General features: G+C 48.3%; 1 pseudogene; it reads left to right on the top strand.

Moving 5' to 3' along the window:
* LOC102180308 lies at positions 1099-12146 on the top strand (annotated as a pseudogene).

Genomic DNA, 15824 nt, shown 5'->3' with positions numbered 1-15824 from the left:
ATCATGTAGTTCAGTAACTAATGGTCTTTTCTTCCTTTGAATCTGTACTATGCTTCCCCATGTCACCTTGAACTTGTAATTTAATGAATACTGCTGCATTTTCTTTAATGGACTGTATTAATTTTGTATTAATATTTAAAGGTTAAGGTTTAAAATTTAGTTTCCCCAGATAGAAATTAAGATGCATCATTTTTATTTTCTGGCTGTGCCATGAGTCATGTAGGGTCTTGTTTCTTAACCAGGGATCGAACCCCTACCCCTAGATTCTAAGCATGGAGTCTTTACCACTGGACCACCAGGGAAGCCCCCCGATCCACTGTTAAAAAATATATATATATGTTTTTATATCTATATTTATAATATAGATATTATAACTATATTTTATATTTACCTTTTATCTCAGTAAGAGATAAATGATCGCTAAAGGGAGCCTCCCCAGCTGCATAAATAGTACAAATTGAAGAGCTCTGGTCCATGGATGGAAATGAAGAAAGAACATAAGATAAAAATAGACATCAGGAATCAAGATAGCCTTTCATTACTGTCCCTTTTGGTTTGGTTTGGTTGTTCAGAATGATCATCTCCAATACATTTTTAGGGGATATATCAACCAGGCTCCCCTCTAATTCTCAGAAAACTATAAGGACCTCAGCTCCAGAATTCTCCCAGAGGACTCATGAACGTGATGTTAGCAAGATCACAGTCATAGGAGAGAAAAACCTTTCTGTCCACCTGGCCTTGAACCTCACACCATGGCTGTCCAGGTCTGGGCTGAGGACTGATGGTGAAATTATAGGAAAGAGAGTGAGCATGTGTAAAGGCAAATCACAGTGAGGGTGAGGCTGGCAGAAAAAGACCCATAGGCCTCCTCCCCCAGTTATGTGAGAGAGGAGTAGGGCTGCAGGGCTGGGCGGACAGCAGGACGGCCCAACCTGCCTCACCCCCGAGCCCAGCAAGAGTGCCCAGCCCAGCCTCAGGCGGGAAGCCTCCAAGGGGAAACCTGGGCGGGGCCTGTCGGCGGAGGGACCGCCAGGCAGTCAGCTCATAGGCGGCGGAGGTCCAGACCGCAGCTGCCGGCTAGTGGAAGAGGAGCACAGGTTCTGACTTGGCAGCCTCGCACTCTTGCAAAACTGGGATCCAGGTGGCAAAGGGAGAGATGGGTGACTCCAAGAGCAGTCTTGGCTTCCTCGTTTTGCTTCTGATTGTCTTGTTCAGCGGGACGTCCAGCGGTGAGTTCCGGATGAACCTGCGGGGGAACGCGAGGAGGTTGGATGGGTTCTGACCCGTAAAGGGGATGGGGTGGTGTCCGCGGGGGTTCGCAAAACTTCTTGCATGGTGTCGCCGCCGCCGCCTCCTCTTTCCCTTCCCTCGGCCCCTTTTCTCCTCGGAGGCTCCTCCCGGGTTCTTGCCGGCTCTCCGGGCCAGAACAGGGGCGTCTTGGGTGAAGTAGTAATGCCGGGAGTTTGGGAGGTGACGCTGGGAGAAGAGGGCGGCCGGGACGCGGCAGGAAATGTGGTGAAACCCCCCAAGGTTCCACCCTCCCCTGGAAAGTGGGAGCCCTGGAGCCTGGCGGTTTGGGACCAGTCGGCCTTCCCGGGGAGAAGGGACCCAGATCCACCCCACAAAGCACATCCTCCCGCCCCGACCTGTGTAACAGAGACCCTTCTGGTCCCTCCATCTCCCGGCCCTTGAAAGACCGGCGCTCTTTCCCGGCGGTAAGTTATAAACGCAGAGCGAACCCGGGTGCCCAGGCGGCGGCGGCGGCGCGCTCCCGGCTGAAACGTGCTAGAGTTGCTGTTGTCCGAGCCGCCGCTGTTGGCTCCACCCCGGTACCCGGGCTCCAAGGCGCGGCTCCATCCGTGTGCCCTGGGTTCCACCCCTGACCCCAGGGCTCCACCCCAGGACCCCGAGGCTCCGCTGCGCGGCTCCCCTGGTTATCCCCGGGTTCCGCGGCGCAGCTCCTTCCCTGTTCCTGGGCTCCCCTGCGCGGCTCCACCCCGGACCCCGGGGCGGGTGCGAGCCTCTACCTGTGCGGGGACCACGTGCGCTGGCCCGTTGGTCTAGATGCAGAACTTTTTTTATTAGAGAAGTGATCTTGTTGGGCACCACGTCTATCCTTTAACCTGTTCGTACCCAGCGAAACAGATGTCCTGCCTTTCACGTGGGCTTCAGAGTCCAAGTTGAATATAAGCAGGTTTCCAAGTAGACAATTTCGTGGATCTTCCCCTGCTCAGCATTTCTGCTTGGTGGGGGTGGGGGTGCGAGGGGCACGGGGTGGGGGGATTTCCAGGCCCTGTATCAGTGATTTGGCTCTTGCTTTCCTTTTCTGCAAAGTAGATGATGAGGTTATGATACTAAATGCAGTGCTGCGCTGACAGGATTAGTCTGTCAACTGTCAGTATTAGTATTGACCGAAAGTTCTTCAAAAACTTCCCTGCTTCAAAAATTTGAAAGGAAGGAAAATGTGCTACGAAATGTGATGGCTTGTGCTGGGCCTCAGATTCGGAGGAGAAGCCCAGTTCCAGCAGCTGGCCCAGTGTCTCACAGGGCTCCATGCAGCCCTGGGGGCCTGTGTCTGACTGTCCTCTCACAGTCCCCCAGCGTCAGGGGGAAGGTGCCTGCTGAGGCCCCCTTGGAGCCAGGCAGCCACATACATCACCCAGCACCGCAGAAGCACATTGTCTTCCAGAACACTGTGCCTTAGGAAAGCCACAGCATCTGAACTTTCTAAGACAGACTTAGCGATGTGAAATATTTTCTAGATATCACCTTCATTAGGTTGAACTGAAAGTGTTTGTATAACTTTTGTGAGCAAGAAATTTTTCAACAATGTTATAAAATAAATAGTTTTTAAGATTGTTTCAACACAAATACTTGGACTAGCTTAGGGCCAAGTGCTTTTTAGTTTCTACTTCATCAGAGTAATGAAGTTGATTCATCCTTGAATGTGCCATGAGTAGTTGCTCACTCCTGTCTGACTCTTTGCGACCCCATGGACTATACAGTCCATGATTTTCTCCAGGATTGAATATTGGAGTGGATAGCCTTTCCCATCTCCAGAGGATCTTCCCAACCCAAGGACTGAACCCAGGTCTTCCACATTGCAGGTGGATTCTTTACCATCTAAGGCACCAGGGAAGCTCTCGAATACTGGAGTGGGTAGCCTCTCCATTTTCCAGGGGATCTTTCTGACCCAGGAATTGAGCTGGGGTCTCCTGCATTGCAGGTGGATTCATTACCTGCTGAGCCACCAGGGAAACCCTTAAGTTTCTTTCTTTTCTTTCTTTCTTTTTTTTTTGTTCAATATTTATCACGAGTCTTGGAAATTATTTGTCTATAAGATGAAATACTTTGTCTTAGGAAAAGAAAAATGAAAAAATGCTCTCGCCTTGTACAAGAAAAAGCAGTGTTGGAGGAAGAAAACTTAAAAGCTAGAAGGAAAACAAAAGAGAAAAATACAATAGAAACAGAAACTACTCTTTCATGGAAAGTTGCCTTTTTAAATTTTTTTTAATACAGAGGAGTTCTGCCTTCTTACTTTGGGGAAAGTAGGAGAGGAATTTACTGAAACATCTTAAATTTGGCAGATCCTAGCATTTCTCAGTGCCAGAAGTGGGTTTGGGTCAGGTCAATAGTAAATAATCCCTTTTACTATGCACAGAATGGGTGCCTGAGTTGTGTTACCTAGGAAAAAAAAAAAAAAGTAAACAGATTTTGTGCTTATCTTCAAGGCTGGCTTAAGTATAAAATGGATTTTTTAAAACACTTGAAAAAATTAAAGAATTCAATTTATTTATTTATTTTTAATTACATATGCATCATGAGGAAGGCGCTCAATGCCTAGCCACTGATCAGCACCTCCCTGGAGTCAAAGCTCCTCCCAGACAGCTCAGGCTGTTACTAGTTGAAGCTGGTTATGACCCAGATCCTACCACCTATGAAGGTAACAAGTGGTTGAAAAGGACAAGTTGGTTTGCTCAGGAGCCCCGGGAAAATAGTGACCTAATGTCCTCAGACCGCTTCCAAGTTTCCAGCTTAGAAAGGGGCAGAGGTGGCTGCTGCAGGGCGCATCAGCGTCTTGAGCACAGTCAGGGTGGTTGGCACAAGGCGAACGTTTGAGCACCACCAAGCTTATGCTTTCAACCAGTCTAGGGGTCTGCGTGCTTGTAGCCAGCAGTTTTTATGTGCTGGGGGTCTGCTTCCTGTAGAAGCAACTTGAGGCTTGTGTCAGCTCTTTGTTGTCTTTCAGGGAACTGGGAATTTCATGACACTGCTCTGTGGCTGCCCACAGTCTAAATTGTTACCAGTTTCCCAGCCTAAGGAGTATTCCTTTCTCCATCTTCACATGTTCTTAACTCTTAAACCACCATTTTGAGACTCACAGGAGGCCTGGCTGACTAAAACTTTTCTACAAAGAGGAAGACAGAGACCATGGGGGACGGGTCTTTCCCACTAAGGTGCCCTAGGGCCCTTTTGGTTACAAGACCATTTATTACCCATTTTTCCATGATCCCAAGAAGCTCAGGGCCTCCAACAGCTTCCTATCTCTTCAAGAGAATCTAAACATGCCCTCTCTCAACTGGCATCTTATCCCTTTGTCTGTTACCTCACCCAGCAAAACCCCCTGACCTGGCCCCCAGGACATAACTTAGGAGGGACGGGAATTGGGTTTCCCAGAGTGTGACACAGGGCTCGAGGGTGAGGATGGGCATTCGCACTTCTACCCTTTGCTCCCACATTCATAGTGTCTAGGAATTGGGACAGCAGCAGCCTATAATGGTTATTGATTAAGGTAGGAGTTGACAGATTTTTTTTTTCTATAGAAGAAAGTGAATCTCAAGGTCTCATTAGGCAATTTGGTATCTGTATCTGGGTGCAAAAGGAGCTTCCGCATTTGTGGAGCAGCAGGAGCCAAATATAATGTGTAAATCAACTGAGAACCAGACTTGTGCACGGTCCTGGTTTCGGACCCCAGTAATGAGTGACCCATTCCCTAGAGAATCATCCAAGAGCTGCCTCAGTTGTCTGTTTATGAACCAGAAACGTACCCTGTCCTGCCTTGAAGCTTCTGGTGGTGGGACTGTGATAGGAGTGTGGGTCTGCCTGTTATGGGCTAATGCAACCCCTTGCTGTAGATGGCTTCCCTGGTGGCTCAGAGGTTAAAGCATCTGCCTCCAATGTGAGTAGACCCAGGTTCGATCCCTGGGTCGGGAAGATCCGGTGGCTCAGAGGTTAAAGCGTCTGCCTCCAATGCGAGTAGACCTGGGTTCGATCCCTGGGTCAGGAAGATCCCCTGGAGAAGGAAATGGTAACCCACTCTAGTATTCTTGCCTGGAGAATCCCATGGATGGAGAAGCCTGGTAGGCTACAGTCCACGGGATCCCAAAGAGTCGGACACGACTGAGCGACTTCACCTTCACCTGCTGTAGACTGGCTTCCTTGGTTCAAGGAGCGGTAGGGGACACTGCATGAGTCACAGGTGTGAGCAGGGGATAGTGGCCCTGTATCAACTCTGGTTTCAGGCCTAGGTCCCCTGCTGGTACATCTGATTTGTTCCCTGTAGTCCTGGTTATGCCAAGCCACATAATCACTTCTATCCTATGATGGCTGGCCTATCTGAACTAATGGTTAGGGGTTGGTGAACCCAGATCATGCTGGGCAACTCTGACATTCCATGACCAGAGGCCTCATCTCTGCCAGGCCCCAGGGCCATACCAGGAGCCACACTGAATGGTATGAGCTTTCTCACTGCAAGTGGTGTGTCCTTTCTTCAGGACACTAGGAGTCTGTGTTGTGAGCCTTCAAGTAAAATGCCTCATACAGCATGTAGCACCTTTCCGAACACAGATAGCTACGACGTCACTGGTTCTGTTGGGTCATCTGCCCAAGAAGCAGGTCCAGCCACACTCATCATTCATCAATTGTGACTGGTTTTGTGCCAGGACAGCAGTTGCCGCAGAGACCTAGGGTCTGCGAAGCCTGAAATGTGTCATATGTACGATTAGAGGAAACCTAGGACCTCAGTGGTAATTCAGTGGAGATTAGATAGGGACCAAAGCTCTGCAGGCCTAGGGTGACTGTAGGTTGCTACTCGTTTCCATGATTTCCTCCAGGAGATGATGTTGTTTACACGTACTATCAGGGGATGGGGAGTCAGGGTCAGGAGAGTGAATGTGGAATTCACGACTATGGTACCCTCACCCATGGTAGTTTACTAACAACACAGACTGTGCATTCATGTCAGAAGTCCAGGACATGTGCAATGGACACTGAGTGGATCTGTGGGCCCATATATAAGCACTGCTAGCAGGGCCTGGGACAGGTGTCTATTAATTGCCTGGTCCTTGGAGCATCACCTAACAGCAAGAGGGCCATGATCATGCTACAGTCCTGTGCGTGATGTTAGTAACACACTGGGTCCCATATGAATGTGGGAGTAGTTTCTCCTTCTGCAGTTCCAGTTCAGTTCAGTCACTCAGTGGTGTCCGACTCTTTGTGACCCCATGGACTGCAGCCTGCCAGGCTTCCGTGTCCATCACCAACTCCCAGACCTTACTCAAACTCATGTCCATCGTGTCGGTGACGCCATCCAGCCATCTCATCCTCTGTCGTCCCCTTCTCTTCTGGCCTTCAATCTTTCCCAGCATCAGGGTCTTTTCCAATGAGTCAGTTCTTCCCATCAGGTGGCCAAAGTATTGGACTTACTTATCCCAGTAAATAACCATGTGGCTCATCGGGAGAGAATGGAAGGACTTCTGCACTTGCTGTGGTGATGAAAGGGCCCTCCTCACTGGGACGGGACTTCTTTCTCTGGTAATGCCTTCTGAGAAGTAGCTCAGTTCTGGAAATTTTGGTAGGGATGTTTGGGAGGGATGGCTGCTTTCAGCCTGCTGATCATCCAGTCTTGTGTTTGTCTCTCCTTGGTTTCTGTCTCTCAATCAAGCAGTTTTCATCCAGGTTCACTGACCATCTCTCTGCCTCTAGATCACCCTGTGCTCTGAGCCAGCATTGTGCTCCCTGCCGTCAGGCCCTGGCTGGCATTGGGACTCTCTAATCACTTTCAGCTTCCCTGATAGCTCAGTTGGTAAAGAATCCGCCTGCAACACAGGATACCACAGTTCGATTTCTGGGTCTGGAGATCTGCTGGAGAAGGGATAGGCTACCCATTCCAGTATTCTTGGGCTTCCCTTGTGGCTCAGCTGGTAAAGAATCCGCCTGCAACACAGGAGACCCCAGTTCGATTTCTGGGTCTGGAAGATCTGCTGGAGAAGGGATAGGCTACCCACTCCTGTATTCTTGGGCTTCCCTTGTGGCTCAGCTGGTAAAGTACCTGCCTGCCATGCGGGAGACCTGGGTTCGATCCCTGTATTGGGAAGATCCTCTGGAGAAGGGAAAGGCTACCCACCGCAGTATTCTGGCCTGTGGAATTCCATGGGCTGTATAGTCCATGGGGGTCACATGAGTCAGACATGACTAGCGACTTCTACTAATCACTTTGACCATTGTACCAACTTTGCTGCTGACATACAACACTCCACCTGGAATCTGATTTTTCCCCATTTTCCATCCTGTTCCTGCCGGAAGTCCATGGGAACATGGTCTCCTACCACTCTCCCTGATTTTCACAAAAGTCAACCTTGAGCTGTTGGAGATGCTTCTCATCCATGCTTTCCTCTCAGGCTCCATAGAGTTCATCATGCTGTCCCATGGAGCTGGTGGATTGCACACTTTCCCGCCCTTTCATACCGTGTCTGCCCTGGCAGATTCACTTCCCTAAGGCTTTGATCGCCTCCTCTACCACCTGCCTCAGAAGTTCTGGATTTTCTCTTTCATGCCATGTGGGCCAGCCCTTTCTCCAGGCTTCCGAGACCCATCCAAGTGGGAGATCAGCAGCGTCTCCCCAGCCTTGCTAAGTCCTGTGTCCAAAAATTATTAGCTCTTCCTTCTCCGACTTGGGTTCTGTGCTCACCCCTCGCCTCTTTGCCCTTCTCCCTGTGATCCTGCTTCCTCAGGGGCATCCCCACAGGCTCCCCATCTCTCACAGGACCCGGGGTTAGATTCTGACAGTCCTCTGTCATCTAGGCTTTTCCTGCAGAGCAGCCTGGCACGTCTCTGCAAAGGTTACGATGCTGGGAACGGACCTGGTGGACAAGGGGACACACCCAGGATGTGTGAAATTTGCCAGGCAGGAGACTCCTCCCTCTCCACAAGGAGAGGAGGGGCACTGGCTGTATGGAGTATGTTGTGGGGTGTCATTGCTCTGTCAGCCCGCCTGCACTTTACTCCACTCTCACATAACTGGGGGAAGGGGCCTCAGGGTCTTTTTTCCCCAAACTCACCCTCACTGTGTTTTGCCTTCACAGACCCTCATTCTCTTTCCTATAATTTCACCATCAGTCCTTGGCCCAGACATGGTCAGCCATGGTGTGAGGTTCAAGGAGAAGTTGATCAAAAGATCTTTCTCTCCTATGACTGTGGTACAGCTAAGATCAAGTACATGAGTCCATTGGGAGAGGAAGTGAAAAATATGAGCGCCTGGGAAACACAAACTCACACACTCAGAGACACTGGAGACTTGCTCCAGGAGCACGGGCCTGACGTTACACCAGAGAAACACACAGACAAGGGTGAGTTGGAAAATCCAAATGCAGGAGAAGTAGACTGGTGGCTTAGCTGCATCCACTGTTTTTGGGTAAAAAAAAAAAAAAAAAAATTGGATATTGTCCTTCCCTAGTAGTCCAGTCGAAAGAGTAGCTGTTGCAGGAGAGACCAGGGCCAGATTAGCTGGACCCAGGGGAGGTGGACCCAGGTGAGTAAGAATCTGTCAAGCCCAGAGGCTGAGCTCTTTCTTTCCTTCAATGGGATCAGGCCCTCTGACCCTGCAGGCCAGGATGACATGCTGGCATGAAGACAATGGACACACCAGTGCATTCTGGGAGTTTGGCTTCAATGGACAACTGTGCTTCCTCTTTGATTCGGAGAATGGACACTGCACAATGGTTCATCCTGGAGGGAGACAGATGAAAGAGAAATGGGAGAATGACAGGGCTGTGACGGACTTCTTCAAGAATGTCTCCATGGGAGACTGTCGGGCCTGGCTTCAGGCTTTCTTGGTGCGCTGGGAGAAATTGTTGAATACCTTGGGTAAGTGAGAAGAGTAGGAGAAAGTGGTCGTCCTCTCATGGTGACATGGACCCACTCCCGTGTGGTGTGTGTGTGTGTGTGTGTATGTGTGTGTGTGTGTTTGAGAATGTGATCCCTCAGAGGTGAGCTGTACCTGGGACAGCAATGGCCTGGGGACGCTCTGTCATCCTCCTTCCTCTTCCACTCCTGACCTCTCTCCTAAGAGCACAGGCCTTTGGAAGACTGAACATGGATTTTTGCTGATCCCAAACCTGTAGACATCTTTTTAATTACTGGATTTATTTCTCACTATACCCTCTTTCCAGAATCTTTCAAATGTCACCAATTCCACTTCGGGAAAACTGTCAATACCGCCTCTGCTGTAGCTCCTGAGGACTGCATCCTCAGGTCACCATCTCTGATGTCACAGCAGGACTGAGTGGGTGTGTTGGAAACCTTGCTCCCCTGTTAGCTGTCAGAGCCCCGTGAGGACTGGGCTCCTCCCTTCCCCCCATCTCGCCTGGGGATCTATCTCAGGGGCCTTCATGTGATTGGTGCCAGCTGTCTGCACAGTAGGGGTACTGAGTCAGACAGGTGAGGAGGCATCTGCCGAGTTTGGGGTCTGGACAAGAGCTTCACTCTTACTCCCTCGCAGCATCACTGACCACGGGACCCTCTACAGTGCAGCCCATGGCCACAGCCAGCAATCACTTCACCTGGATCACCACCGGGGTTCTCACCAGTTTTGTCATAATGGGCATCATAATCGCCTGTATCCATTAGAAGAAGAGGTACTGAGGGCAGAATTCAGAGGGAAGACAGGGGCACGGGGTCTGGTGTGAGGATGGGGAGGGAAATCCCAGCCAACCCCTACCCCTCATTAAACCTCCTCATCCCACAAATGAGCAGGTGAACAAGGCCTCATATAACCTGAGAGCAAGAACTCAGACAAGTTCAGCCCTGAGTTCTGAGAGGTCCCCACTGTCAGGTGACATTGTGAAAAGGGAGGCGCCTTTACTAGGCTGAGGGTCTACTGATGCTTAAAGGGTTTAGCCAAGTCCCCTGACTGAGCACAGATTGCTGGCTGGCAGGGCCCAGGGTAGGTGGTATGAGAACAGCAGGCACTCAGGGGGAGGGCAGGACTCAGGGGCGCTGAGAGCAGGATGGGGGCTCCACGTGATGTGTCAGCGGGGACCGACCCAGGGGCCAAGGTGAGAGGGGCTGGGCTCTCACCCAGGAGGAAGGGGTGGGAAGGCCTTTGCAGACCCAAGTGCAAAGAACTATTCTCACAGGAAGTGGCCTGGGTCAAGCAGGCAAGGCAGGAGCCCCACAGCGGAGACTGGGGAAAGGGCTGAGGTCCTGTGCTCCTGGAGCAGCTGCAGTTATGGTTCAGCCTGTGGCCTGCCCATCACCAGCTTCCTGGGGACCCAGAGCCTCCATCACTGAGTGGCCCTGCCTTGAGCAGAGGTGCCTGGGGGTGGTGGGCCTGAGCTGGGGTGGAGGCGTCCAGCTGGGGGGACCAGGAAGTGATGGGAGGCAGGGACTCTGATCCTGAGAGCTGTGTGTGCTGCTCAGAGGCTGGAGGGGCACAAAGGAAGGAGGTTTCCCTGCAGCCCCCCAAGGCTGTCAGGAAGCAAGGCCCCTCCTCTGGGGACCTGCCCCCTGGTCCTTTAGGCCCCATTTGGGGAGGATCCGGACCTGAGTAAAGGGAGCAGATTGATTCCTCACTGGCTCCAGTCCTGAGCCTGAGCAGGGGGTGTCAGGGCCTGGGGTGACTCTGTGATGCAGGAAGGAAAGAGGAGGTGACAAGAAGCTGCTGGGCCTGGGGTGGGGGTGGGGGTGTAGGACATAGGAGCCCCTCAGTGAGGGCGGGGCTGGAGGGGGCTGGGGAGGGGCAGCCCCAGGAAAGTGGCAGGAGTTCCTCAGCTTCCTGGACCAAGGCCTCTTTCTTTTCTGCAGGAGACGGTGCTCCCAGGAAGCCCCAACGTGTGCTCTGTCGGCCTGAGGACTCAGTCTCTGCTTGGACGCCTTTGTTCTCCTGCGTTCACTTTAGAGCCAGGAGATGAGACCCAGGAATTCGGAGCCTGCCTTCCTGTTATGATGACAAGGTGGCTGCACTATCTCGTGTCTCTTATCACATCTGGTGAAAAGCCTCCTGAGTCTCTCTTTTTTTCCCAGCCTATTTTACCTCTTTCTCTTGCTGCTAAGTGATGGAATCGCTGCACTGAAATGTTCAACTACTTGAACAGGAAATCTCCTCAAATAGGACATTTTCTGTCTTCTTCTAGGTTGTGAAAAATTGGAGTCTTCTCTGTATGGCAATCTCATTGTTGCAAATGATGATAATGGGAGAAAAATACCATCTGCTATAACAGGACTCAGGGATTCTTTGTATGTTCAGAAAAACAACTTTAGAGTATTTTCAACAAAATAAAATATTGTGCCTGAATGTCTCTTTTAGTCATTTTATTTCCTAATATGAATATTTAAGTCAGTTTCTCACTATTGCAAAGGACATAAGTACTTCAAGTTTCTTTTTCTAATCAAAGAGGCAACTAGGGGCATTTCACCCTTTTCCCACCTTATGGGATTAAAGAGAACTGATGATTCGGCTACATTTATTGTGGAAGCCGAGAATAAAAAGAACGCTCTTAAACTAACATGCAGTCTAGCTGTCAGTCCCAATCCTGATACCTGGATCCAAAGACATATCCTGGAACTTGTGCAATGAAATCATTTTTTATTTCATCAAGATCTGCACCCTCAGTAGTGACTCCTGTGTTCCTCTATTCCTCCCCCTCTCGAAGGAGAAGCCAGACTTCACAGCACAAACTGTCTGTTTTGAAAAGCAGATTTATTTCCCCATTGACAGAGGATCATAGAATACATAATGAATTACTACAAATAAATAAGATAAATTGTAACTTTTTGGCAACTGATGAGCGGTTCACATATGTGAATTGTTGTTCAGTTGCTAAATTATGTCCAACTCTGTGACCCCATGGACTGCAGCATGCCAGGCTTCCCTGTATCTCACTGTCTCCGGAGTTTGCTCAAACTCATGTCCATTGAGTCGCTGATGCCATCCAACCATCCCATCCTCTGTAGCCCCATTCTCCTCCTGCCTTCAATCTTTCCCAGCATCAGGGTCTTTTCCAGTGACAGCTCTTCACAACAGGAAGGCAAAGTATTGGAGTTTCATCTTCAGCTTCAGTCCTTCCAATGAATATTCAGGACTCATTTCCTTTAAGATTGACTGGTTTGATCTCCTTGCCATACAAGCGACTCTCAAGAGTCTTATCTAGCACCACAGTTCAAAAGCATCAGTTCTTCAGCACTCAGCCTTCTTTAAGGTCTGACTCACATAGTGCATGACTATTGGAAATTCCATAGCTTTGAGTGAACAGACCTTTGTTGCAAAGTGATGTCTTTGCATTGCACGTCCTACTCAGCATCTTTCTTTTTTCTTCTCAAACCAATTTTACCACTTGACCTTGATGGTCAGTTTTGCTTTCTTATCATGCATGTGTTCACTGGGGCAGCACTTTTGATTTCCTTTAAGTACTTTTCCTTTGTGTTCACAACTTGGCCACCTGTTTGATTTGAAAGGCCTAGCTTCCAGCCTGTCATGGCTTTTGATATGCCTTTTTCAAAACCTTAACTATTTCTCCCCTTGGATTTAAAGAGAAAGATGTCTGATTCTGCCTCTCACTCGGACATGTAGAGGGCACTGTAAGCTTATTTCTTTTCTTTTCTTAAGCTTTTCTTCCAAGGAGCAAGTGTCCTTTCATTTCTTAAATAAAATTAATTTTAATTTGATGGCTGCAGTCACCTTCCAGGTGATTTTGGAGCCCAAGAAAATAAAATCTGCCTGTGTTTCCACTTTTTTCCCATATTATTGCCATGAAGTGATGGCCCCAGATGCCAAAATCTTAGTTTTTAGAATTTTCAGTTTTAAGCCAGAGTTTTCACTCCTCCTTCACCTTCCCCAGGGGGCTCTTTAATTCCTCTTTGCTTCTTGCCATTCGGGTGGTATCATCTCCATTACTGAGGTTGTTGTTATTTTTCCCAGCAATCTTAATTCCAGCTTGGCATTCATCCACCCAGCATTTCACATGATGTATTTGGCATAGAAGTTAAAAAAGCAGAGTGACAACATACAGCCTCGACGTACTGCTTTCCCAATTTGAACCACTCCATTGTTCCATGTCCGGTTCTGACTATTGCTTCTTGTCCTGCATACAGGCCCCTCAGGAGACAGGTAAGGTGGTCTGGTATTCCCATCTCTTTAAGAATTTTCCACAGTTTGTTGTGATCCACACAGTCAAAGGCTCTAGTGTAGTCAATGAAGCAGAAGTAGATGTTTTTCTGGATTCCCTTACTTCTTTTGTGATCCAGCGGATGTTAGCAATTTGATCTCTGCTTCCTCTGCCTTTTCTAAATCCAAAGTGTGCATTGGGAAGTTCTTGGTTTACCTACTGCTCAGGCCTAGCTTGAAGGATTTTGAGCATGACCTCGCTAGCATGTGAAATGTGTGTGATGGTATGAGAGTCTGAACATTCTTTGGTATTGGAGTGAAACCAACCTTTTCCAGTCCTGTAACCACTGCGGAGTTTTCCAAATATCCTGGCATACTGAGCGCAGCATTTTAACAGCATCATTGTCCAGGATTTTAAATTGCTCAGCTGGAATTCCACCACCTCCACTAGCTATGTTCTTAGTAATTCTTCCTAAGGCCCACTTGACTTCACACTCCAAGATACCTGACTCTAGATGAGTGACCACACCATCGTGCTCATCCAGGTCATTAAGACCTTTTTTGCACACTTCTTCTGTCTGCTTTTGCCACCCCTTTTTCATCTCTTCTGATTCTCTTAGGTCCTTTCGATTTGTCCTTTATTGTGCCTGTCTTTGCATGGAGTGTTCCCTTTGTATCTTGAATTTTCTTGAACAGATTTCTAGGCTTTCCCTTTCTATTTTTTTTTTTTCTTTTCCCTCTATTTGCATTGATCATCTAGGAAACCTTTCTTACCTCTCCTTGCTACTCTTGGGAATTCTGCATTCAGATCTATAGATCTTTCCTTCTCTCCTTTGCCTTTCACATCTCTTCTTTTCTCAGCTATTTGTAAAGCCTCCTCAGGAATCATTTTGTCTTCTTGCATGTCTTTTTCTTGGGGATGGGTTTGGTCAGCACCTGCTGTAAAATGTCATGAACCTCCATCCATAGTTCTTCAGGAACTCTGTGTACCACATATAATCCTTTAAATCTATTTGTCACTTCCACTGGATAATATAAGAGAGTTGATTTAGGTCATAGCGGAATGGCCTAGTGGTGTTTCCTAGTTTCTTTAATTTAACTCTGAATTTCGCAGTATGGACCTCATGATCTAAGCCACAGTCAGCTCCCGGTCTTGCTTTTCCTGACTGTATAGAGGTTCTCCACCTTTGGCTGCTGCTGCTACTGCTGCTAAGTCACTTCAGTTGTGTCCAACTCTGTGCGACCCCATAGACGGCAGCCTACCAGGCTCCCCCGTCCCTGGGCTTCTCCAGGCAAGAACACTGGAGTGGGTTGCCATTTCCTTCTCCAATGCACGAAAGTAAAAAGTCAAAGTGAAGTCACTCAGTCGTGTCCAACCCTCAGCGACCCCATGGACTGCAGCCTTCCAGGCTCCTCCATCCATGGGATTTTCCAGGCGAGAGTACTGGAGTGGGGTGCCATTGCCTTCTCCGCCACCTTTGGCTACAAGGAATATAATCTGTTTGATTTCAGTATTGACCATCTGGTAATGTCCATGTGTAGAGTCTTCTTTTGTTTTGTTGGAAGAGTGTTTTTGCTATGACTACTGTGTACTCTTGACAAAACTCAAAATAGCCTTCTCCTGCCTCATTTTGTACTCCAAGGCCAAACTTGCCTGTTACTCCAGGAATCTCTTGACTTCCTACTTTTTCATTCCAATCCCCTATGCTGAAAAGGATATCTTTTTTGGTGTTAGTTCTAGAAGGTCATGTAGGTCTTCATAGAACTGTAAACCTATGAAAAGATTGAACATATCTCGAATAATCAACCTGACAAAAAAATTGCTGGGACATCCTTGAGATGTTGCCTTCTTTCAAAATTGGAGTTCATCTTCTGCAGTCTGCTGCTGCTTTTTTCAACTAAGTTTAGGTTATGTTCTAAATCCTTTGTTGTCATTTCCATAAACTTCATAGCTTCTTCACCAAGAGCAGTTTCTGTCTCAAGAAACCACTTCCTTTCTCATGCATAAGAATGAACTCTTATTCATCTCCCATATCTTGGAGCATATTCGTATAACTGACAGCCTTTAAAATAAATCTGGATCAAGTGGTACAGGAAATGTAATAACAGGAGTTTTCATACATTGTTTGTAGGAGTAAAACTGAATCCTGCCTTGAGATGTATATTTCACTGTATCTCAACAGTAGATCGTTTGTTCATCTTATTACACAACCAACCCAATGTTAGTTCCAGATGGAAAATGTGTACCAAAAGCCATGTAGATACAGCAAAACCTCAGAGATAGTCCAGGCTGTGTTCCAGACCAGGGCACTAAACTGAAGATCATAATAAAGTGAATCACACAAGTTGTTCATTTCCCACATTGCATATAGTTTTGTTGACACTGTCTGAAGTCTGTGAAGTGTGCAATAACTTTATGACTAAATAAATAATATACAAAGCT

This window comes from Capra hircus, chromosome 9 (assembly GCF_001704415.2).
Source record: "Capra hircus breed San Clemente chromosome 9, ASM170441v1, whole genome shotgun sequence".
In the NCBI taxonomy this organism is placed as follows: Eukaryota; Metazoa; Chordata; class Mammalia; order Artiodactyla; family Bovidae; genus Capra; species Capra hircus.
This window is presented reverse-complemented; position numbering and strand designations above follow the sequence as displayed.